The following is a 24,341-nucleotide window of genomic DNA, read 5'->3' as shown; positions in this document are numbered from 1 at the left end:
TTTCTAGGATGGAACATGCAAGGGTCTGTGTCTCCTTGGTGTGCACATCTGCACACACACAAGTGCCCTGACCACAGTGCAGCTGTCTCATGGAGAGAAGGAACTGCATTTCCTGAGGATCGAGGATGGGTTACTTGCCAAGCGGTACATGCCTGTAATTCTTGGTACAGCCCTGGGACCTTCCAGGAAGCGTAGCAGTGGGGGACTCAGGTCAAGCAGCCAATGGCAAGGCTTGAACCTCAGGGCTCCACTACCACACCCAACTACAGCATTTTCCCCTGTGTTCAGATCCCATTGGATGGGAATTCTTCAGATGATCTCAGGGATGAATGCTTTTTATTATAATAGCTATTTATTTTAATGTAGGTTAGGAAATATAAGTAGCGTACCAAACTCTTATGGTAGTATAAGTAAAACAATAAATAATAATAATAATAAAAAGAGAAACCTATTAAGAAATAGTAGTATAGGAGTTCCTGCTGTGGCGCATTGGGTTCCCAATGCAGCCCAGCATGTCGCTGCTGTTGTAGTATAGGTTGCGCAGCTCAGTTCTGATTCCATCCCTGGCCCAGGAACTTCCATATGCCCAGTTCCTGGCCCAGGAACTTCCATGTGCCTTGGTGTGGTAGTGTAGGTCAGATGATAAGGCAAGCCTGGCGGGGTTTGGTTCTAGGATGCTGTTATCTTAGCTACTCAGGTACCTCCTGAACTCACAGTTATAATTTTTCCAGGGTTTCCAAACACTTGGGTTCAGGCTTTTTCACTTTTCCATTTGGTGTGTGGATAGAGTGAGTTTGGGCTTGCTAGGTAACTGAATGGCTGCTGTGTAGGAGGACCTGCCCTCATTGGCTGCCCCTGGGATCTAACAGGGTGTGTGGCCTCTGGATTTTTGGGCTGGTGAGTCTCTCCAGCAGAGGAGTCATGGATTTGGCCATTTCACAAGATCTCTGGGCCAGCCCTGCTGAGAGGGAGTGGGAGACACAACTCCCACTCAAGGAGGGACTTCCCTGCCGGGGAGGTGATGCCCTGAAGAAGGCCGGCCACACCCTGCATTCCCAGTCCGTGGCCCTGGTTAGCACATACTCATTCCACACATACGGGGCAGCAAGGCTCACAGTTTCCCAAATTGACGCCGCAACTGCAGGTGGTAGTGGAGACTGCAGGTGGTAGGAGCACGAACACCATGGAAGCGGCAGTTGATGTGGACTTTTCCAGAGCCGAAATGTCCTCGCCAGGAAAAAGAATTACCACCAGCCACAGACCCTTTCCCCTGGGGCGCGCATTACATGGGGCTCTGTCCCACTAGGGATGGGAGAAGGGGGCTCTGGGGTTGAGAGCCTGGAGCAGGCTGCAGGTCTGGGATGAAGCGCCTCCCAGCAAGCTCCGCTTAGACACTGCTGTGCAATCTGTCCCCAGCCTACAGACTCCCAGCCGCTCTCCCTATGTGGGTCTTGGTAGGTCCGAGGGACCCCGTGTGGGAACTACAACTAGGTGAGTGTGCCACCCACCACGATTCTGAATTGGCCTTCAGCCGCACATCCCGAAATCCTGCAGCCCGGGACCCGCTGCTGCCTGGCGAACGGACGGATGGCTTTGAGGCGCCCGCGTGCGGCGGAGCGAGGCTGAGAAGGACGTCTGAGCCTCCCTCCCGGTGGCTGGGCTCCAGAAAGAGACGCGTCTCCGGGTCCTCTCTGCGCTTTGAACTTCTCCTCCCCTCCAGGCCTATCACAAACGGCCCTCCCAACCGTGCTTCTACCCTGCTCGGTGCAAGCCAGGCCCCGGTCGGCGCATCTGGACAGCTACGGAGATTTTCCTGGGGCTCGGGTGGGGATGGCGTAGGCTGACTTCATGTAACACGACAGTCACGGATCCAGGCCTCTTCTAGGGGCTTTGCAGGTTCCTCTCCCTCCCCAGTGAGAGCCTCCATCCTTTAAATAGCTTGCAGCAATTAGAAAAGGGGAAACAATTTTTTTTGGAGAGGAGCGAAAAGACGGCTTTTGAGTTCCAGGCCGCCCTGATCTTGAGACGTTGGTCTAACTTTTGTTTGGCCTCAGTTTCTGCATCTGTACACTGGGAAGAGGGCCCACGTTCAGGGGGCTGGGATGCAGAAAGGAGGGAAGCGTTGGTGCACGGTCGGTCAGTGCACCTGGAATCCCGCTTCTCCCAGGATTGGGTCGCCTCGGGGCGCACATCTCCCAGGCCCCTATGAGATAGTGAGACCCTGAGACCCGGGTCTGCGCCCTAGGCTGGCGGGCAACCGAGCGCTCTGAGGCGCGCAAGGGCGGGGCCCGCGAGGGCTGGGAGACGCCCTTTCGGCATGGGCCAACCGGCGCCTGTCTCTGAACCGCCAATGAGGAAGCGTCTTACAGCCAAGGCCGGGTCTGGAGCAAGGCTGCGGCGAGTGCGGCGCTGACAGAGACGCGCGCGCGATCTTGCTCGGACCCGGGGCCGCCGCCGCCGCCGCCGCCGCCGCCATCACCGTCGTCCGCTCAGTCACCCCTCAGCCGCTTCCCCTGGCCATGGAGGCGAGGCCGCCGCCGCCGCCGCGGGGCTCCGAGCCGCGGGCCGGGCGGCGGCCCTGAGGGCGTGTGGCGGGCCGAGACGCCGCCGCGGCACCGAGGCGGAGCCGCCGTCCTCGTCCCCGGCGATCCCGCCCAACGCCGGACTCGGTGAGTGTTCGCTGCGGCGGCCGCCGCCGCCCCGGCGGGCTCAGGAGTGGGGGCGACTCCTGGGCGCGGTGGGAGGGGTTCCCAGCCGGAGCCCAAATCCCGTTTTTCCGGGCAGGATCCATCCGGCTTCTCCAGGGATCCCACATCCTTGCGCTGTCCGGGGGGCGGGGCGGGGCGGGGGGGGGTTCCCCGGAAACGCGCCGGCCCCGGGCGCAGACCCCTCTCACAGCCCGGGAACTTTGCGTGCGTCCTCCGGTGGCCGGGCCGGGGCTGCCATAGTTCATACTGAACGAAGAATTTTGGACAGTGAAATCGAGTTTGCCCAGGTCCATTTAGTGGGAAGAAAGAGGAAAACTCTGGGCATAAGAAAATTTGCTCTTGCAGTGACTAACTTTTCTTTTCCTTAAAAGCCCCCTGGGCCCTTCTCCTCGGCCCCTCTTTTTTCCGTCCACTCCCTACAATTGGGGCCGCTTAAGAAGGAAAGTAGGGGCTCAGAGCTGCCCAGAATTCAAAATGAGCCAATTGGGGATGTAGGTGCCCTCCCTTTTGCTTTTGGTGAATAACACAAAGAATATCGTTTTTTGAAAAATTAGTTCTTCATTGGAGTTTCTGAAGATGAAAATAGTAGCAGAGCTGAGCCCAGTGTTGAGGGTCTTTTGTTTTTGAGGGCAGTGAATGATGTTTGTAAGACAGAAGAGGAATGTTCACAGTCTCTAGGAGGGTGAAAAGTCTTAGAAACCTTTGCTTAGGGTAGGGATCCCTGCTCTAGAACCAGTCACATCTTCTGCAGGATCTCCTCACTTGCCACCTGCTTGCTGTTAAGGCAGCTCTAGAGCCAGAAGATGGTGGGTGAGGAGAGGATTGGCGGGGAGCTTGGTGGTGGAAGATGGGAGAGCATCTTCCTGCCTGGCCACTCCTTTAGAAAACACAGATCTGATGCTGTCACTTGTTTACTTAAAACTCCCTGGCTTTCCTTTTCCCATGGGATGAATGAAGCTCAGAAAGCCTAATCAGGTCATGCAAAGCCCTTGACAGTCTTACCTCAACTTACATTTAGCTTAATCCTTCCATTTTCTTTCCCTTCTTCCCTCTCTTCACATGTTTGGATGCTTTTGCATGTGCATTCCTTCTTCCTCCCCACCTTTACCTGCTAAGCTCCACCTCTTCTGTTAAAGCCCTTCTCATTGGAGAAGCTTAATGAGGGCAGTAGTTGTGTCTTGTTCAGCTTGGTCCCCTTATGCCTCGACTCTGTTTACTTCCAGGTACCCACTTCCCGAGAGTATTTCTCCTGAGTGTTTCCTGCTTGGAGGGCACACCTAGGACTTTGTATCTTGAAACCCCATCTCCCCATGTCCATACCATCCAGCCCCCATAAGTAATCAACAGGGAGGAACTGGCTGGTCTCATAATCTCACTGGCCTTCACCTGTCTCTGAAAAGCTCAGAGTCTCATGGTCTCTTTTTCATCTCTGCCTGCCTGAAGTGGCCTGGCTAATATGTGCACTCTGAGGCATGGTGAGATCCGGGAGGCTGTTCACTGAGTACCTTTTAGAAAGGTAGATGAAATTCAGAACCAGAAAATCCAATCCTCTGTCTTAAGTACGTTCACATGAGTTCTGTTTGCCCGGCGAAGTGCTTGGGACACAAAAGTGAGAAAGTCATGTGTGTATCTTTGAGGGACTCAGCATAATGCAGGACAGGTGGGGATACAAAATACGTGTATCACGGGGGCTATGAGAGGGTAGTAATAACAGCTGTTATCTTTTATTTGCCTGGTGTCAGGCATTGTAATGTTTTCCATGGATTATCTTATTGAATCCTTTCTACCATCATAGAGGGGCTTGTTCCTACTAGACAAGGGTAGAAACTGAGTCCATACAGTGTGCAGATGAGGAAATAGTCAGGATTTGAGTCTTGGCAGTCTAGTTCCAGGTGTCTGCCTGGCTGTAGAAGCATTCCCTTCCTGGGTGATCTGAAAAAACTTTACTGGGAGAGGGCCTTTGGGTCATGAAGGATGGGTAGAAATTTATGTATGGTGGATAGGATACAGGGCAGAGGGAGCGACACAGGTAGGCTTGGAGGTGGAAGGAACCCATTGTCTGTGGGGGAGAAAGGAGAGGTTAAACATAGTTGGATCAGGTAGAGGGAAGGATGGGAGGTGAGATTAGGTCAACTTGAAGGGCTGTGTGTGCCGTGTTAGAGTTTGGGCAGTGGAGATTTTAAAGGAGGATTTTAGTCTTGTCTTTTTAGGGCCGCACCCGCAGCATATGGAGGTTCCCAGGCTAGGGGTCCAGTCAGAGTTGTCGTTGCCAGCTTGTGCCACACCCACAGCAACGCTGGATCTAATCTGTGTCTGCCACCTATGCCACAGCTCACGGCAGCACCAGATCCTTAACCCACTGAGTGAGGCCAGGGATCAAACCTGCATCCTCATGGATGCAAGTTGGGTTTGTTGACTGCTGAGCCATGACAGAACTCCTAATTTAGGAGGATTTTAGAAGAGGTCAGAAACTTAGGCAAACCAGGCTTTGGAAAGGTCATTTGAGGGCAGTGTGGGGCAAGACACTGATGCCCCACCAATTTAGGAGGCAATAGCCAGGCCTCACAGAAGCAGTCACAGCCTCTTAGACCCAGAATGAGGCCTAAAGAGAATATCGTTGAGTTTTGGGAAAAGATAATACAAGAAAAAATTCCAGCAGTACCAAAGTGTATATATAGAGAAATGTCTCCCTTTTGCCTATAGACCCTGTTCCTTTATAAACGTGTCTACCTATCCACACTCCTACCCCATGGTACATACCAGTCACACCTTATACCTTTTTACTTAACATATTTAGAAAATCATTACATATCAGTACATATAGAGCTGTTCTTTTTTTTTTTTTTTTTTTTTTTTGTCTTTTTAACTATTTCTTGGGCCGCTCCTGCGGCATATGGAGGTTCCCAGGCTAGGGGTTGAATCAGAGCTGCAGCCACCGGCCTAAGCCAGAGCCACAGCAACGCAGGATCCGAGCCGCGTCTGCAACCTACACCACAGCTCACGGCAACGCTGGATCGTTAACCCACTGAGCAAGGGCAGGGACCGAACCCACAACCTCATGGTTCCTAGTCGGATTCGTTAACCACTGCGCCACAACGGGAACTCCTGTTCATTCTTTTTATTGATATTCTTTTACTTATTTCATTGTTTGGCTGCACCATAATTTGTAACTAGTTTTTGGATTAAACAACATTTAAGTTGTTTCCAGCTTTTTCTTTGACACCATTGCAGTGAATGTTCTACATACTTTGTTATGAACTTGTATGTAAAATTATCTGAATAGTATACTTCTAAAAGTGGAATTATTGGGCCAAAGGATATATGTGTATTTTAAATTTGTAGACATTTGGCCAAATTAACTACCCCTTGGAGGGAGTTGTACTAATTTATCCTCTCTCCAAAAATGTGAATTGAATTTAGCGAATCTTTATCAGACTATGCAACAGGATGCCTAGGATGCCTTTTCAGATATGTGCTTGCTTTTCCTTCACCTAACCTTCCCCTGGGTGATTCTGGCCTATTTCCTGCAGTTTGCAGGGGGATACTCTGAGGCTCAGAAGGATAAAGTGACTTGTGCAAGATAATGTGGGTGGTGATTGTTTTTTTTTTTTTTATTTTTATTTTTTTATTTTCCCACTGTACAGCAAGGGGATCAAGTTATCCTTACATGTATACATTACAATTACATTTTTTCCCCCCACTCTTTGTTCTGTTGCAACATGAGTATTTAGACAAAGTTCTCAATACTACTCAGCAGGATCTCCTTGTAAATCTGTTATTCTAAGTTGTGTCTGATAAGCCCAAGCTCCCGATCCCTCCCACTCCCTCCCCCTCCCATCAGGCAGCCACAAGTCTCTTCTCCAAGTCCATGATTTTCTTTTCTGAGGAGGTGTTCATTTGTGCTGGATATTAGATTCCAGTTATAAGTGATATCATATGGTATTTGTCTTTGTCTTTCTGGCTCATTTCACTCAGTATGAGATTCTCTAGTTACATCCATGTTGCTACAAATGGCATTATGTCGTTCTTTTTTTATGGCTGAGTAGTATTCCATTGTGTATATATACCACATCTTCCGAATCCAATCATCTGTTGGTGGACATTTGGGTTGTTTCCATGTCCTGGCTATTGTGAATAGTGCTGCAATGAACATGCGGGTGCATGTGTCTCTTTTAAGTAGAGTTTTGTCCGGATATATGCCCAAGAGTGGGATTGTGGGGTCATATGGAAGTTCTATGTATAGATTTCTAAGGTATCTCCAAACTGTTCTCCATAGTGGCTGTACCAGTTTCCATTCCCACCAACAGTGCAGGAGGGTTCCCTTTTCTCCACAGCCCCTCCAGCACTTGTTATTTGTGGATTTATTAATGATGGCCATTCTGACTGGTGTGAGGTGGTATCTCATGGTAGTTTTGATTTGCATTTCTCTTATAACCAGCGATGTTGAGCATTTTTTCATGTGTTTGTTGGCCATCTGTATATCTTCTTTGGAGAAATGTCTATTCAGGTCTTTTGCCCATTTTTCCATTGATTGATTGGTTTTTTTGCTGTTGGGTTGTAGAAGTTGTTTATATATTCTAGAGATTAAGCCCTTGGTGATTGTTTTTTAAAGCAGCTCTGATGTTTTATTTGCCCAGCACCTTTCATTGGAGGTGCTCAGAGTTGATTTATAAATATTGTTGCATTATTTTTCTCCACCTTCATGTGGAAAAAATGAGATGCGATGAAACTTGGGTTATAAGCAGTAATCTGGCCAAATAAAGAATCTTGTCTTTCTACATCTAATGCCATAACTAATAAGTATTCCCAAGTGCCAAACCTGAAGAAATTTTTTCAGTGACTCTGAGTACAACAAAAATAGCAATAATATAACACTAACTTAAAACAGTTAAGTTGCAGATCCACAAATAACCCAACATTAAACTTTGTTTTAATATATTCTGTATAGAAAAGAGAATCCATTAAACGTGAAATTGTATTTCTCTAAATTCACATCTACTTGTATCAATGTATAGGCATAATTTTTTATGGTTATAACCTTTTTTATATATTTATGATTTTTGTATTCTTTTGTATTCTTGAATAACATTAAATATTTTATATTTATTCATTTGTTTCTTCTTTTAAATCACAGACATGTATTTTCTGCATTGATAACCATGGTTTGTGGAATCTTTTTTGATTTTTCTTTTTTTCCTCTCCTTTTTACTATTTATAAATGGTACTTCTGAGTACCCTTGTTCAGATACTTCTTTTGGATTATTTCTTGGACTCTTATCCCTAAATTGGGTTCGTTGACTCAGGGTATGGTTGTAGTGCCAAATTGCTATCTAGATAGGTTGAACTAGTTTACAACACCATCAGCAATTTATGTGGTCCTATTTCCTCATAATATAGCCAATGCTGTTACAAACAAAATGCAATGTTTGATTTGATTTGATTTTTTAATGTTTTTGCTTTTTAAGGCCATACCTACAGCGTATGGAGGGTCCCAGGCTAGGGGTCAAGTAGGAACTACAGCTGCTGGCCTGCACCGCAGCCACAGCAACGAAAGATCCGAGCTTCATCTATGACCTACACTACAGCTCACAGCAACGCTGGATCCTTAACCCACTGAGCGAGGCCAGGGGTTGAACCCGCAACCTCATGGTTCCTAGTTGGATTCGTTTCTGCTGCGCCACTGTGGAAGCTCCAGTACTTTTGAATTAGGTTTAATTTACATTTCTTTAGAAAGAGAGATAAGTAGCATATTTAGATTTTGAAATAAGTATGGTGTTGTGATATGTATCTTCTCCAAGGGTTATGTTGCTAAAGCCAGCTAGTTTTTGAAGAAAGCCCTGGTTGATAGAACAGAAGTATTGTGGAAATTTAGGACAAGATGATGTTAGTATGAAATATAAGACTGGGTACTGTCAAGTGAAAAATACCAGACATTGTGCCAGGAGTTAGGGATACCTCAGAGCAACGTGGATGCGATGTTTGTCCTTATGGGCTCATGCAGTAGACAGACATTAATTACCCTAAGGTAATTACAAATGTGATCAAAAGGGAGGAATAGGATGTCTTAGAAGTTCCAGAGAAGTTCAGCAGTTAAGTAACATTTTTCAACGCAAAGACCCTGAACTGGGAAGGGGTTTGGTACCTCAAGGTAGTGCTTCTCTAACTTGAGTGTTCATGTGAACCATCTGGGGGTCTTGTTAAAATGACAAGTCCTGATTCAGTAGGTCTGAGGTGGAACTTGGGATTCTGCATTCCTAACCAGCTACTTGGTGAGGAAGGTGCTGCTGGTGGGTGGACCACATTTGAGCAGCAAGGCCTAATTGAAAGCGTGGGGAACATCAGCAGCTTACTGTCTCTAGTAAATAGGAGGGAGGAGTTCTCTGTCCTGGCTGCACTTTAGGTTCGCCTGGGAAACTTAAAAAGAAAAAAAAAATCTGGATGCAAATAGCCTATCCCCAGGAATTTTGATTATGGAATTCCCTGAGTGATTCTAATATGCAGCCAGGGTTGAGAACCACTGGACTAGAGAAGCAGAGGCCACAGTTGAGGGCCTTATACACCATGCAAGGATTTTGGACTTTATCCTGAAGGCCATTGAAGGATTTTAAGGAGTGAACTGATCTGATTTGCACTTGTGAAAAGTTTACCATGACTGCAATGCAGAGCAGTGGTTTTCACAATGAGGTAGATAAGATGCTGGGATGCTGGAAGGAAGTTTTAGAGTTTATTTTTTTATCTTAAAAATGCTAGATTTAGGGACTGTCATTGGTATCTTCTTGGGTCTATAGGTCAAACAATATTAATACATTAACTACAGAACTTTAGGTGTTCAGAACTAAGAGAAGGGAGTTTTGTAGTGGGGAAGCAGAGCTGTATTCATACATTTGCTTTCAGTGTATTGCAACGTATTGATAACAGTTTATATTATCCAGTTCTCATTAAACTAACCACAAAATGGACAAGCAGCTTAAAAGGATCTTTGCAAAGAAACCAGTGAATGAAGAGGATATTAATAATGCAAGCAGAGGAGTTCCTATCGTGGCTCAGTGGTTAACGAATCCGACTAGGAACCATGAGGTTTCGGGTTCGATCCCTGGCCTTGCTCAGTGGGTTAAGGATCCAGCAACGCCATGAGCTGTGGTGTAGGTCACCGACACGGCTCGGATCTGGCATTGCTGTGGCTATGGCATAGGCCAGGAGCTACAGCTCCTACTAGACCCCTAGCCTGGGAACCTCCATATGCTGTAGGTGCGGCCCTAGAAAAAGATAAAAAGACAAAAACAAAACTAAATAATGCAAGCACAAAGAAACAAACAAAATGGCAAAGCTGAATCTTATCTAGCTCCTATTATGAACTCCTGGTGAGCTATTAAATCGGATTAAATAAGTCAGCTTGTAATGCATTGGAAAGTATCTAGAAGCCTATTTGAGACATGGATTTACATCTTCTGTCATTAATAGAGATCTTCTAAGAGTATGTAGAACTTAAGATATTAAATAATAAAGTATGGGAGTTCCCATCGTGATTCAGCAGAAATGAATCTGACTAGCATCTGTGAGGATGCAGGTTTGATCCCTGGCCTTGCTCAGAGGGTTAAGGATCCGGCTTTACTGTGAGCTATGGTGTAGGTTGCAGATGCAGCGTTGCTATCGCAGTGGCATAGGCTGGCAACTGCAGCTCTGATTTGACCCCTAGCATGGGAACCTCCATATGCTGCAGATGCAGTGCTAAAAAGACCAAAATAAATAAATAAAAGTAAAAATTAAATAACAAAATATGAAGCTGTCACTAGTACCAAGACATTTGAAAACTAAGCATCTGGAACATAAAGAGAAGCTCTACATTTTTTTCTCCTCAGTGATGTTTAAAGTCAAAGGCTATTCAATCAGATGCTGTACATAATTTTACTGACTTGTTGATTACATGTTTCTCTATTAAGGTTTTCTGTTTTGGAGTTCCTGTCATGGCGCAGTGGAAATTAATCCAACTAGGAACCCTGAGGTTGCAGATTCGATCCGTGGCCTTGCTCAGTGGGTTGAGGATCCGGCCTTGCCACAAGCTGTGGTGTGGGTTGCAGATGTGACTCTGATTTGGCATTGCTGGGGCTGTGGTGTAGGCTGGCAGCTGTAGCTCTGGTTAGATCCCTAGCCAGGGAACCTCCACATGCCGTGACAAAAGACAAAAGGTTTTCTGTTTTTACAAAAGACAAAAAAAGGGCACATAACAGGCAGGTTCTGCCTGTCTGCACCACCTGCTCCCACCAAGACTGATGTAATATGTGGAAAATAATATGTCAAGAAACCAAAGTGTATTCCTTTGTCAGCAAATACTCTTTTTTGGTATATATGTATATTTTAATTTTTGGAATATAGTTGATTTATAGAGTCTGTTAATTTCAGGTGTAAGCAAAATAAATCAGTTTTCCGTATACACATATCTATTCCTTTTCAGATTCTTCTCCATTTAGGTTAAAATCTCTGTGCTATACAGTAGGTCCCCTGTTACCCATCTCTTCTGTATATAGTATTGTGAGTATATTAATCCCAACCCCCTAATTTATATCCCCCCACATTTCCCTTTTGGTAAACATGAATTTGGTTTTGAAATCTTTGAGTTTGTTTCGTTTTGTAATAAGTTCTGTTGTATCATTCCTGTTAGATTCCACATGTTAATGAACCCATATATTTCTTTCTCTGACTTCACTTAGTATGATCCCTGGTCCATCCCTGTTGCTGCAAATGGCATTATTTTGTTCTTTTTTTATGGTTGAGTAAAATTCTATTTTGTTTATATACCACATCTTCTTGATCCTTCAAATGTTAATGGTCATTTTGGTTGTTCCCATGTCTTGGCTATTGTAAATTGTGCTGCAGTGAACATTGGGGTGCATGCATCTTTTTGAATTAATGGTGTTCTCCAGATATATGCCCAGGAGTGGGATTGCTGGATCATATTGTTTTAGTTTTTTAAGGAACCTCCATACTGGTTGTGCCAGTTTACATTCCCACTAACAGTGTAGGAGGGTTTACTTTTTCCACACCCTCCCTAGCATTTATTGTTTGTAGACTTTGATGATAGTCACTCTGACTGGTATGAAGTGGTACCTCATTGTAGTTTTGGTCAGCAAATAACTTAGGAAAGATACATGGAAAATGTTGGTGAAGATTTAAACAAACAATATTAGTACAAAATTCCTGGTGTGGAGGTTTACTATATAGTTATAAAAGTCTAGAAGCTTGTAGCACGCCTTGGTATTTGCTACATTCTCTTCATTAAAAGAAATTCAAAGGGTTCTCTTGTGGCGCAGTGGGTTAAGGATCCAGTGTTGTCACTGCAGCAGCACTGCTGTGGCATGAGTTCTATCCCTGGCCCGGGAAGTTCCATATACAGCGGGTGCAGTCTCCCCAAAAAATCTAAATTTCAAAAAATTTAGAAAATATATTTCTAAAAATATTTCCAGATGATTAATTAAATAAAGGACCTAGGCACTGATCATCAGTAGGGAGCTTGGAGTTCCTGTCGTGGTGCAGTGGAAACTAATCCTACTAGGAGCCGTGAGGTTGCCTCACTCAGTGGATTAAGGATCTAGCGTTGCAGTGAGCTGTGGTGTAGGTTGAAGACGATAGCTCAGATCTGATGTGGCTGTGGCTGTGGCGAAGGCCATCGGCTACAGCTCCAATTTGACCCCTAGCCTGGGAACCTCCACGTGCCGCAGGGGCTCTAAAAAGCAAAAAAAAAAAAAAAAAGAGAGACCAATAGGAAACTTTATAATAGAGGAATCAAACTGACAATCTTCTGATCAGTCATAATATTTCTAAAATGGATACCAAACTTTATGTTCCTCTGATGTGATGCAGTAGGAATTCGTTAAACATTCTTTCCACATCAGAATCAAATCAAACCTGACTCTGATTAAGCATCTAGATCTAACAACCAGCTTACAGAATTTAATTAGAAAATTCAGAATGTGAGAAATCCTATAGGACAAATGAACCCAGTTATTTCAAATAAATGGCAAGAAAAAAAAGCGGAGAAACTATTACAGATTAGAAAATATTTGAGGAGTTTTCTTGTTGCCTAGCAGTTAAGGATCTGTATTGTCACTGCTGTGGCTTAGGTTTGATCCCTGGCCGAGGAACTTCTGCATGCTGCGGCCATGGCCAAAAAAAAGAGAAAGTATTTGAGATATATTAACTAAATGTAATGTTGCAGACCTTGTTTAGTTCCTGTTCTATACAAACCAACTGTAAAAAGGTATTTATGAGAACATTGGGAGTAATTTGAATATGACTTAATATATTAAATGATTTTTTAAACAATTGTTTAAATTTTTAAAAGTTATTGTAACAATATTTTAATTATATTAAAAGGAAAGAATTCTTTCCCTTAGAGATAAGTACTGAGGTATTTATGTTTGAAATGATATGATAGCTGGAATTTGCTCTAAAATAATTCATTGTGTCTGGAGGGTTACAGACTGTTTACCATATATTGATAATTATTGAAGCTGAATAACAGGTATATGAGTTTATTAGAGTTTGCTGTTGTGCTTGGTTTTCGTGGGTTTCAAATTTATTTGTTGGAAATTTAAAAAGTAACATCTTCTGACTAGTTTTCAAATGTAGTTTCCTTTTCAAGGGAAGATAGACATTTGCCATCCAAATTTAAAGGAAAATGTTTTTATAATTGGATAGGGTGGGGAAAATAAATATAACAATTTAGCAAACACATCATAGTTCTTCCTTTTGGATCCATGTTTCTTTTTGACTATGATAGAAATTAAAACCAAGTATTGGAGTTCCCATTGTGACTCATTGGGTTAAGGACCTGATGCTGTCTCTGTGAGGATGCAGGTTTGATCCCTGGCCTTGCTCAGGGGTTAAGGGTTCAGCATTGCCACAAGCTGCAGTGTAGGTTGCAGATGCAGCTTGGATCCACTGTTGCTGTGGCTGTGGCATAGGCTTCAGCTGCAGCTCCAGTTCAACCCCCTAGCCTAGGAACGTCTGTATGCTGCAGGTACAGCTGTAAAAATGAAAACAACAACAATAACCAAGTTTTAACTTGAAACTAGTCTTCAGATTGCTCTATCACAAAGTTGTTTTGTTTTGCCAACCCTACAACACGTGGAAGTTCCTGGGCCAGGGATTGAACCTGTATCACAGCAGTGACCCTAACTGCTGCAGTGACAATATTGGATCCTTAACCTACTGTGTCATGAGAAAACTCCTGTCATAGAGTATTAAAATGAGGTTTTTCAAGCAAATGATTAATATTTTATCATATGGATCACACTAAATATTTTAAAAATGAGTTTAATATTAATATCTTAGTGATAGCAGTGATTTTTATACTTACCTGTATAAAGCCATTTTGCAATCATTTTATTACATTTGGAAATGAATGGGTATTTTTGTAGTATTTATATGTATTCCTTAATCATATTTATTGGTGACCATGTTGGGGGTGTGTGCATTGGTGGATTGGCCAATGTGCAGTCAAAAGTTTTGATTGTTACTACTGGAGAATGAACTGGACAGAGCATAGGGACTAATTTGGTGATTGTTGGAGCAGATTTGACCAGGGATGATGGTGTTGTGAACTGATTTGGGAAAGGGGGAGTGGTGATGGGGATGGAGATATGTGGATAACTGTGATTGAAGCAGTAGAAGCATCATTAGGGGTCCAGATTTTTGGCTTTGGGGAAGTGATGATTGTTAGAGAACTGAGGGGTTTTTTTTTTTTTTTTTTTTTTTTTTTCCTTTTTGTGGGAAGAAGGTAAAACCCAGCTGCTGTAAATTGTTCAAGAGTTCTCAAATATTGATTGGCAGACGGCTTAACCAGCAATTGGTTTTCAAACACTGGTTAACAGGTGGCTTAATACAACATTTAAATGCATTTATACTACCCATTAACAAAAAGAATGTCTTCCATTGATGTATCAGCAGTGCATCAATATGTGGAATAGTTCCAGGACTTCCACTGTTCTTCTAAAAGGAAAGGTGGGTGTGTATGTGGAAGAGCTTTCACAGGGATGCTTCTGTTCTCCTGGTGCCCCTTTCCTTGTCTCCAGTGATTGGAAGGCTTTACCCACCTTTCAGAGAGTGAGGTCAGTCCCTGAATCAGTGCTGCTGCTGCACTGTCCATGGGACCATTCCTCTTCAGTGCTCCCTGCTTCCTGCCTGGGCCTGCTACTTCATGACTGCGAGCAGGTTTTTCTCTGTCTCTCCATTCTGGAGAGTTAGCCTGGCCCAGGATCTTGCTACTAGTTGGTAGCAGTCATAGAAGATCTTTTTTCTTCCTGTAGTTGGTACAGAGTTAGCAATAGGGCTGTTGGTAGCAGTTGCAGACCTCTAAGGCAGCAGTTCTCAGTAGTGGCCAACTGTGATGGGAAGGAGAGGTAAATTTGAAAAAGCATCTTTTTCTAAAAAAGGGGAAAACATAGCTTTATGTGTTTTAGTCAGTGTATTTTAAATTTTTGCTTCATTTAAAATCATGTATTAAATGCAGCTATTACATTTAGAATGAATAAACAACAAGGTCCTACTGTATATAGCACAGGGAACTATATCCAGCCTCCTGGGGTATATGTATAACTGAGTCACCTTGCTGTACAGAAGAAATTGGCACAACATTATAAATCAGCTATACTTTAATGTAAAAATAAAATCATGGGAGTTCCTGGCATGGCGCAGCGGAAACGAATCCGATTAGGAACCATGAGGTTGCAGGTCTGATCCCCGGCCTTGCTCAGTGGGTTAAGGATCCGGCATTGCTGTGAGCTGTGATGTATGTAGGTCGCAGACATGGCTCAGATCTGACGTTGTGGTGGCTGTGGTGTAGACCGGCAGCTACAGCTCTGATTAGACCCCTAGCCTGTGAACCTCCATGTGCTGTGGGTGCAGCCCTAAAAAGACAAAATAAATAAATAAATAAATAAAATCATGTGTGCTCATTTGAAGGATTGATATACATGTGAAAATATTCAAATATTAGTACTAAAAATATACTGTAAAAAGTAATTCTCCCCCATCTTCTAAGTTCCCCTTTTCAGAGGCATCCCCAGGTACTCGGAGCAGTACTTGTGAAACCTTTCAGAAAGAGGCCACGCCTATACAACATGAGAGTTACTTAGGTTTGACGTTTCAGCTAACATTTCCTCCTATTCATCTGCACTTAGTTTTCAAAGGTTCTACTTTGAAGAAGGCTATTTGTAGAATAAGTAGTGGTTAACAGAGCAGTTTGGTTATTTTTTTTTTTTAATGTGTGAGCGGGGCTTTTGTGCATGGAAAGGACTGCTTAAAATTACTTGGGTTTCAAATTAATATTTGATTTATTTAAGTGGCAAATTAAAACCTAGTTTTCCTTTAGTCTTGTTATTGTACTCATAAGCATTGTAATTTTTGTATAGAAATAAGAACAATAACTTTCACTTGCTCTTTAATTAATGTTAATTCAGGCTTAACTGCTTAAATTCCTCCAAACCTCTTTGTTAATGAATTAAATTTTCTTAGGTATTTAAAATAGATTTATACCATCAGTCTGTCAAATACCTCCAGTCCTGGACAGGTCAGAGTTACCACCTTAACAAGCAGAATCTCCTTAAACACTTCAGCAGTACCAAGAATTTAAACTTAGAAATGTAGTAAAGCAGATTCTTTTAAGATTTCCAGTGCTTTTCTTTAGTTGAATCTGAACTACCAGCATTTAAAAAATAAAATCCTAAACTTAACTCAGGAGTACCATGAGTTTGATACCTCTCATCTTGTTGCTAACATCTTTGCCTTCTGGATTGTAATCACTTGCCCAATTGAAGAGGATAGCTTTACCATCCAAGAGAGCCGATTGAAAATACAGACCACAGTACAATTATTTATTGGTCAGAGGTTCAAAACTGAGAAGAGAGAACTAAGAGCTCTATGTTTCTAGGATAATTCTTTTTAAGAGATGTACTTGTATTAGAGTCTTGAATTTGGCATCAGTGGGGGAATCAATGTCTGGGGTTTGCTTTGCAACCCTCTATATATTTTTTTTTGTTTTCAAATTAACCTGTTAATTTTTTTCTAAATCAAATTGGATTTTGTATTTCTTTTGTATTTGATATTTTCCTTGTCAGGCCTTGTAGTTATTTTAATTTGCAGAGTTGGAAGTGACTAGAGTTCCGATACCTGCTGTACTTTGGGAAATTGGACAGAGTGTCTAATCCTTCTGAGACTATTGCTCACCTAAAAAAATGGATTCAGCAGTAGTGCTCTTTTACTACACGTTTGTCTTAAGGATTAGATAGTGCACATTAAGTATTTAGCATAGTGTGTGGTAAGCTTTCGTAGTATGTGACTTTCAATAAGTGTTAGGAAGCACTATAATAATCTTGATTTTTGTTGTTGTTGTTTTTTTTTTTTTTTTTTGGCTGCACCTACAGCGTATGGAAGTTCCTTAGGCCAGGGATTGCATCTGAACCACAGCTGTGGCCAGGCTGGATCCTTTAACGCACTGTGCTGGGCTGGGGATAGGAATCAAGGCCTCCCAGTACCCCTAGTGGGGACTTTTCCTGTAGTAATCTTGATTCTGTTTGTCTTTCTTCCCCAGTGTTGGTTGGATACTTTGCAGCTATATAATTGATCACAGAATAAATTTTATCCTCCTGCTTTAAACAGGAGAAAACATAGAAAGGATGAGAGAAGGAAGAGAGAGTGAGAAGAATTGATTAAATACCATAAATAAACTGTACAACTTTTGCTCCCTGAGGAGTTCCTGATGTGGCTCAGCAGGTTAAGAACCCAACATAGTGTCAGTGAGGATGTGGGTTTGATCCCTGGCCTCGCTCAGTGGGTTAAGGATCTGACAGGCGGTGAGCAGTGGTGTAGGTCGCAGACTCGGCTGGGATCTGATGTGGCTGCCACTGTGGGGTAGGCCAGCAGTTGCAGCTCAGATTTGACTCCTAGCCCGGGAACTTCCATCTGCCTCGGGTGTGGCCATATAAAGAAAAAATATTACTCCCTGAATCTTCTTCCCTGTAGTTCTGTGACACACTTTCCTAGTTTTTCTCTACCTCTCTGGCCACTCCTCAGTTCTCTTAGGCTTCTCTTCTTTGACCACTCTTTGACTTACTAAAGAGTCTATCCTCAGCCCTCTTGTGTTTCATCCTACACATTTTTTCTGGAAGCACATGCTTATGCCCATGATTTTAGCTTCCAGCTCCTTGCTAATTGTGAGAAAATTTGTCCTTAGCACTGGATGATAGCCAACACCTACTGGTCCTCTCCGTTGGACTGTTTCCCAGGCACCTAATACAGGCTCAGAACTGACCTCTTCCCTTTAAATGTGTTATTTTTATATTCTCTATCTTGATGAATAGCATAACCCAGTAACCCAAAGCAGAAACTTAGAGAGTGTTATTCAGCTGGTTGGTGATGCATTCCTGTCTGTTTTACCTTTACTATTGCTCAAACTTGCCTACTTTCTCCCATCTCTTCTCTTAGTTCTGGTTTCTTCTCACTTAGATGACTACTGCAGATTATTGTTATTGTTATTATTTCCTTATTCCATGTCATTTATCACATTGCTGCCAAGAGTGACCTTTTTGACTTATCTAATCACAGCACGCCCCAGTTTAAATTCCTCTGGATAAAGTCCAAACTCCTTATCAGAGCAAGCTTTTGTGATCCAACCCCTCATCTCCTTTTAGCCTTACCTTTTCCCTGTGCTCACTACCTCTTGACGGCACTGTGTTCTTTCAAAGCCTCTGTCTTTAGCTGGACTGCCCATCTCCCTCTTCTTTACCTTTGCATTGTAATTCCTTAGGTAGGGAGTCAGCAGTACTGACTGCCCCAAGTCTGATGTAGGTCTAGAACCTGTGCTTATTTCTGTCAAGTCACTTAGTCATATTGTGTGACAGTCCAGATACTTGTATGATAATCCATACATTGACCTGTGCAGAGCAATGGTTTTAGAAGAATCCTGGTGGTCCAAGATGTGTAGTAATTTTGCTGAGGCATGGATTCATATTACCTGCACTTTGATTTCGGTAGCAGCAGGTAAGTCCACTTAGTTCTCTAGTGAGCCTGACTTCACTTAGCATCTAAAGCTGTCTTTTTATTATTTCCTACTTTTTCCTGTTCATTTTCTAGTTTTGTAGGCTTTCTTTTCTGGTTCTAAAACTGGAAAATAAATTTAAAGAAGACATTTTAAGTCCTTGTTATGGCTTGAAAATTCAGAAGTTTTGTTTTGTTTTTTTTTTTTTTGCTTTTTAGGGCCACACATAGGGCATATGGAAGTTCCCAGACTAGGGGTTGAACTGGAGCTACAGCTGCCAGCCTACACCACAGCCATACCATGCCAGATCTGAGCCACGTCTATGACCTATACCACAGCTCATGGCAACACCGGATCCTTAACCTACTGAGCAAGGCCAGGGATTGAACCTGCATCCTCGTGGATGCTAGTCAGATTCGTTTCTGCTGAGTCACAGCAGGAACTCTCCAGGAGGTTTTTAAGGTGGCTTTTTCTTCTCTCCTCTTTACATCTCCCTTACCTTTAGAATTAAGTTAGGGGATGTAAACTCCAATATGTCTTTGGAGGCTAGGCCGCTTATATGAATAAGAGAGGTAGGTCTCTTGAGTCATAGGCCACATTGGAGTTTCCATGGCCTATCTAAAGGAGTTCATATTCATCATTTTTATAATACTTTGTGCTGCCAGTTTGCAGCCTTCACTATAATTGCCAAACACTGTATGATTTAGTGTATCTTTAGTGTATCATCAGTATTGTTAAACTGAATACATTAAACAAAAACTGAAGTAACCATGGTACTACTTATTCTACTAGACCCAGCTGAAGTATCACCTGCTTAGTGAAGTCTCCTGAATTCTCCTAGGAATTGTTTTATCCTCCTTTTTAGGGTTAGCATAACAAATATAGCATTGATTACAATGTATTTTAATTACTTATTTTCGTATCTAATTTCCTGTTTATCGAGGACAATTATGTATTGAGGAATGTTTCTTATTAATTTTATTAGGAGTTCAATACATTTGTGTGGAAAATTGAGCGAAGTGGTAGGCATAGTAAGCAGACATGTTTGTTGATGAGCAGGTTGATGAAAACCAAAATGTGCGAGTCTGTGATACGACATTTCTTTTTTTTCTTGATGATTCAAAGGGCCATATGTCTAAACTAAATCTTAGCTTTGTTTCTTGGAAATTACCAAGAATATTAGCGATGATCGATCTGGGTTTGGTGAGGACAGATCTGTGTGCAGATGGTGACTGAACAGACTTAATTGCGAATAATCAATGTTTCATCCCTCTGAGAAAAGATCCTTTACAAGGGGAGCTTCCTGCTTCCAACTTTGTACAGTTAAGACAAATTAATCACCTGATGCCTGGAAAGTGTAAAGTAATTTGAGTATACCTTGGATTAAAAGAAGAGTTTGGAGTAAGCAGACCTCAGTCCTATTTTTGGCAATGCTAATTAGCCATGTGACATTAGGCAAGTCTTTCCCTGTAAATCTATTCTGGTCAGTTTCTTCTTCTGTAAAGCAATAAGGGCCTTGATGGTTTAAGATCCTTCTGTCCCTAAGATTATTTAATTCTGAAGCACTATAATTTCTAAAATATTAGGACCAGTGAAGGAAATACTTGTGGTCTAGCTCATTCTAAGGAGAATTGGAAGTAATTTATTGAGATACTTATAATGCTGTTGTGCGTGTGTCTAGAGAGTATGTGTTTAGGAGCTCACTGGAAAGACACCAAAGAAACTGGTAATAATAATTATTCCTAGGGAGTAGGTAACTGAATGGCTGGTAGGAAGGATACCTTTTATTCATTCTATTTTCTTTTTTATTCTTTGACTTTTATATTGTGTGCTTGATTTTCTACCCACTAAGAACAAATAAATTTTAATATAGGGAGTTCTGCAGCACGGTTTAAGGATCTGGCATTGTCAACTGCAGCAGTGGGTTTGATCCCTGGCCTGGGAACTTCCAGAGCCATGGGCGTGGCTAAATAAATAAATAAACTGAAAAAAATGTAACATATAAATGAACACATAAAGAAGTTAGAATAAAGGGAAAGTAAAGATCTTATGCTAAGAGAAGGTCTTGGGGTTGGGAGTATGGTCCATTAGATATAGTTATTTAAATAAGATTATCTATTGAGATATATTAGCTGCAGGTTCCAAGAAATTCACTTGACATACAGATGTAAATCATCATTAATAGTGAAAACAGCCTTTCTTGGGACTATAGTTTGAAGCATTTTCCTCTTAAAAGGGTATTGTGCGATATGGTATTTTCTCCCACCATACTGTAGTGCATACTCCCCTCAAAGGAGAGTCCTAGAATATATTTTGGAGAGAAGTTTCTCTGAGCAGACTAATAGTTTTTAAATATTCAGTAATCTGAACTGTAAGCATATGATGAGTGCCCACCTTGTAACTGAGTATTACCATGCAATTTCAGTGTCCACGTTTGCGTGTGTGTCTAGGATCACTGGCTGTCTACTTCTTCATTTGTAAGTGACCAGTCAGTGGAAGACCAAGTAGTGCTGGTCACGCTGGGCAACTTGTTTACAGTTGTTTGAATGGGAAAGTGGTGGGAGAATTGGTCTTATTTGACATATGTGTTTAGGTATGCCATGCTAAAAAAAAAACCACTGTGGTAATAGTCCACATGATAACAGACAGTTCTCCAAAGAAGACTTACAGATGGCCGAAAAACGCATGAAAAGATGTTCAACATCCCTCATTGTTAGAGAAATGCAAATCAAAACCACTGTGAGGTACCACCTTACACCAGCCAGAATGGCCATCATCCAAAAGTCTACAAACAATAAGTGCTGGAGAGGGTGTGGAGAAAAAGAACCCTAGTACACTGTTGGTGGGATTGTAAATTGGTGCAACCACTGTGGAAAGCAGTATGGAGATTCCTCAGAAAACTAAACATAGAACTACCATTTGATCCAGCAATCCCACTCCTGGGCATCTATCCAGAGAAAACCACGACTCACAAAGACACGTGTACTCCGATGTTCATTGCAGCACTATTTACAATAGCCAACACATGGAAACAACCTAAATGTCCATTGACAGAGGAGTGGATCAAGAAGAGGTGGTACATATACACAATGGAATATTACCCAGCCATTAAAAAGAACGAAATACCGGCATTCTTAGCAACATGGATGGACCTAGAGATTCTCATACTAAGTGAAGTCAGCCATACAATGAGACACCAACATCAAATGCTTTCACTGACATGTGGAATCTGAAAGAAGGACAGACTGAACTTTGCAGAACAGATGCTGACTCACACTGAAAAACTTATGGTCTCCAGAGGAGACAGTTTGGGGGGTGGGGGGATGTGCATGGGTTGTGGGATGGAAATCCTGTGAAATTGGATTGTTATACAACTACAGATGTGATAAATTCATTTGAGTAATAAAAAAAAAATAGTCCACATGGTAGCAGTGCTGTGAGTGGTAATTTAATTTCAGCATTGAGTCTATTGTCATCTATTGTTAATTTGAATCTCATTAGTTTTATATCTCTTATATTTATAAATTTGTTTTTATTTTATAGCCATATGATAGCACAGTGTTATATTTTTTCCTTAAAAATTCTTAATTAAATTGGAGGTATTAGAATTTTGTTTTCCTTTGAAAGGGAATCTATATCTTTCAAATTTGAGAAATCTTGCAGTAGTGATTTTGTTATCTTACTTCAGCTTTGTTCATTCTAAGCAGAGTCCACATATGCCCAAATAAGGGGCAATTTTCTACATACCATTTCTCATTAAATTTTGTTGAATTAGGAAAAAATCCCTTTGAGATCATGAGTGCAGTTGCTGATTGACAAATCCAACTTTAAAAATGAAGGAGTCTGAAGTCAACACTGCCTTGATGAAGTGGTGACTCCATCTCTATTTAAATGGAGCAGTCCCAGGGCTAAGATAGTTGTCAGAAAAGAATTCAGCTGCTCTAACCCACAGGTGAATGAATAGACCAGGCTCCACCTGTCTCACAGTTGAAGAGAACATGACTTGAATGAGTTATAGTCTGAAAAAAAGGTCAAAGTTGAAGTGCCCAATTATTCATTTTAGCTGTAGAAAGATTTCAGTAATTTGCCTAATTTCAAATAGTGTAGTTTTCTGGTGAGTCCTCTAGTGAGGACATCTATTTTGGAAAAGGCAACTCTGGGAAACAGATTTGTGCTATTTAAAAGATTGTTGGATATTAACATACTGCTCAAAATAATTTTGATTTTAAAGTTGTTGATCTGAAGCCATTTTTTGTTAGTAGCTTAGAAGAATTGTTTTTTCTGTTGAGGTAATTGTTCTTGACATCAAAACAGTATTTATTAGCATAGAGGAGATAACTTCCTTTCTGTCTTTTACATTTCAAATAATTGTAATAGAATTTTTTTTTTTTTTTTTTGTCTTTTTGCTATTTCTTTGGGCCACTCCCGCGGCATATGGAGGTTCCCAGACTAGGGGTTGAATCGGAGCTGTAGCCACCGGCCTACGCCATAGCCACAGCAACTCGGGATCCGAGCCGAGTCTGCAACCTACACCACAGCTCACGGCAATGCCGGATCGTTAACCCACTGAGCAAGGGCAGGGACTGAACCCACAACCTCATGGTTCCTAGTCGGATTCGTTACCCACTGCGCCACGACGGGAACTCCCTGTAATAGAATTTTAAAGGAAGGATGCAAGATTTTATATTCTATGCAGTGTTACCTGGCAGCAGTCTGTTGATCCTCCCCTGTGATTCTTAGGGCACTTGGCTGTAGATACCATCTATGAGATGGAGGAAGTACCCTCCATTCCTTGTTCCAAAGAGGTTTTTGTTTTTGACTGTACCTCGGCTGATGGAGTTCCTGGTCTGATGGAGTTCCTGGGCTGGGGATCAGATCTGAGCTGCAGTTGCAATCTAAGCCACAGCTGTGCTAACATGGGATCCTAAACCCCACTCAGCTGGGCCAGAGATTGAACCTGTGTCCGTGCATTCCCAAGATTCTGCTGTCCTGTTGTGACACAGCAGGAACTCCCCAAAGAGTTTTTAATGAGTGGATGTTGAATTCTATCCCATGCTTTTTTCTTCATCTATTGGTATTCATAGGTTATTTCTTTAAATTGTCAATATAATAAATTACACTAGTCAGCTTTTCATGAAAAAGTGTTTTATCCTTTTCTTTCTTTTAAGCTCATTTAATCTAATTTTATTGTAAAATATACATAACAGAATTTACTGTTTTCACCAATTTTTTTTTTTCTTTCTTTTTAGGGCCGCACCCATGGCATATGGAGTTTCCCGGGCTCAGGGTCCATTTGGAGATCTAGCTGCCAGGCTACATACATCCGAAGCAATGTAGGATCCAAGCCAAGTCTGTGACCTGCAGCACAGCTCATGGCAATGCCGGATCCTTAACCCACTGAGCCAGGCCAGGGATTGTACCCGTCCGTGTCTTCATGGATACTAGTCAGGTTCGTTAACCACTGGGCCACGACGGGAACTCCCATTTTCACTATTTTTAGGTGTACAACTCAGTGTACATTCACATTGATTGTTGTGATATCACTACCATCCATCTCCAGGACTTTTTCATCATCCCTAACTGGAACGCTGTACTCTTTA

General features: G+C 42.3%; 1 protein-coding gene and 1 long non-coding RNA gene across 8 annotated transcripts in view; one reads left to right on the top strand and one right to left on the bottom strand.

The window, feature by feature from the left end:
• LOC146395233 (uncharacterized) overlaps positions 1 to 24,341 on the bottom strand; it is a 301,554-nt gene that overhangs the window by 171,976 nt on the left and 105,237 nt on the right. The gene's annotated exons all lie outside the window — the stretch shown is intronic.
• PTPRA (protein tyrosine phosphatase receptor type A) overlaps positions 2,378 to 24,341 on the top strand; it is a 158,604-nt gene continuing 136,640 nt past the window's right edge. For 5 of the 7 annotated variants that reach the window (XM_085002696.1, XM_085002701.1, XM_085002695.1 and 2 more), the window contains exon 1: positions 2,378 to 2,669. The gene's annotated coding sequence lies outside the window, so the exon portion shown is untranslated. 7 annotated transcript variants of the gene reach the window in all.

Source organism: Sus scrofa, chromosome 17 (assembly GCF_054392235.1).
Source record: "Sus scrofa isolate SSC_HxYL_T2T_F1_AM1 chromosome 17, Sscrofa_HxYL_maternal_Yorkshire_Landrace_v2.0, whole genome shotgun sequence".
NCBI classification, from domain to species: domain Eukaryota; kingdom Metazoa; phylum Chordata; class Mammalia; order Artiodactyla; family Suidae; genus Sus; species Sus scrofa.
Note: the sequence above shows the minus strand (reverse complement) of the source record. Positions and strands in the feature narration are given on the sequence as shown.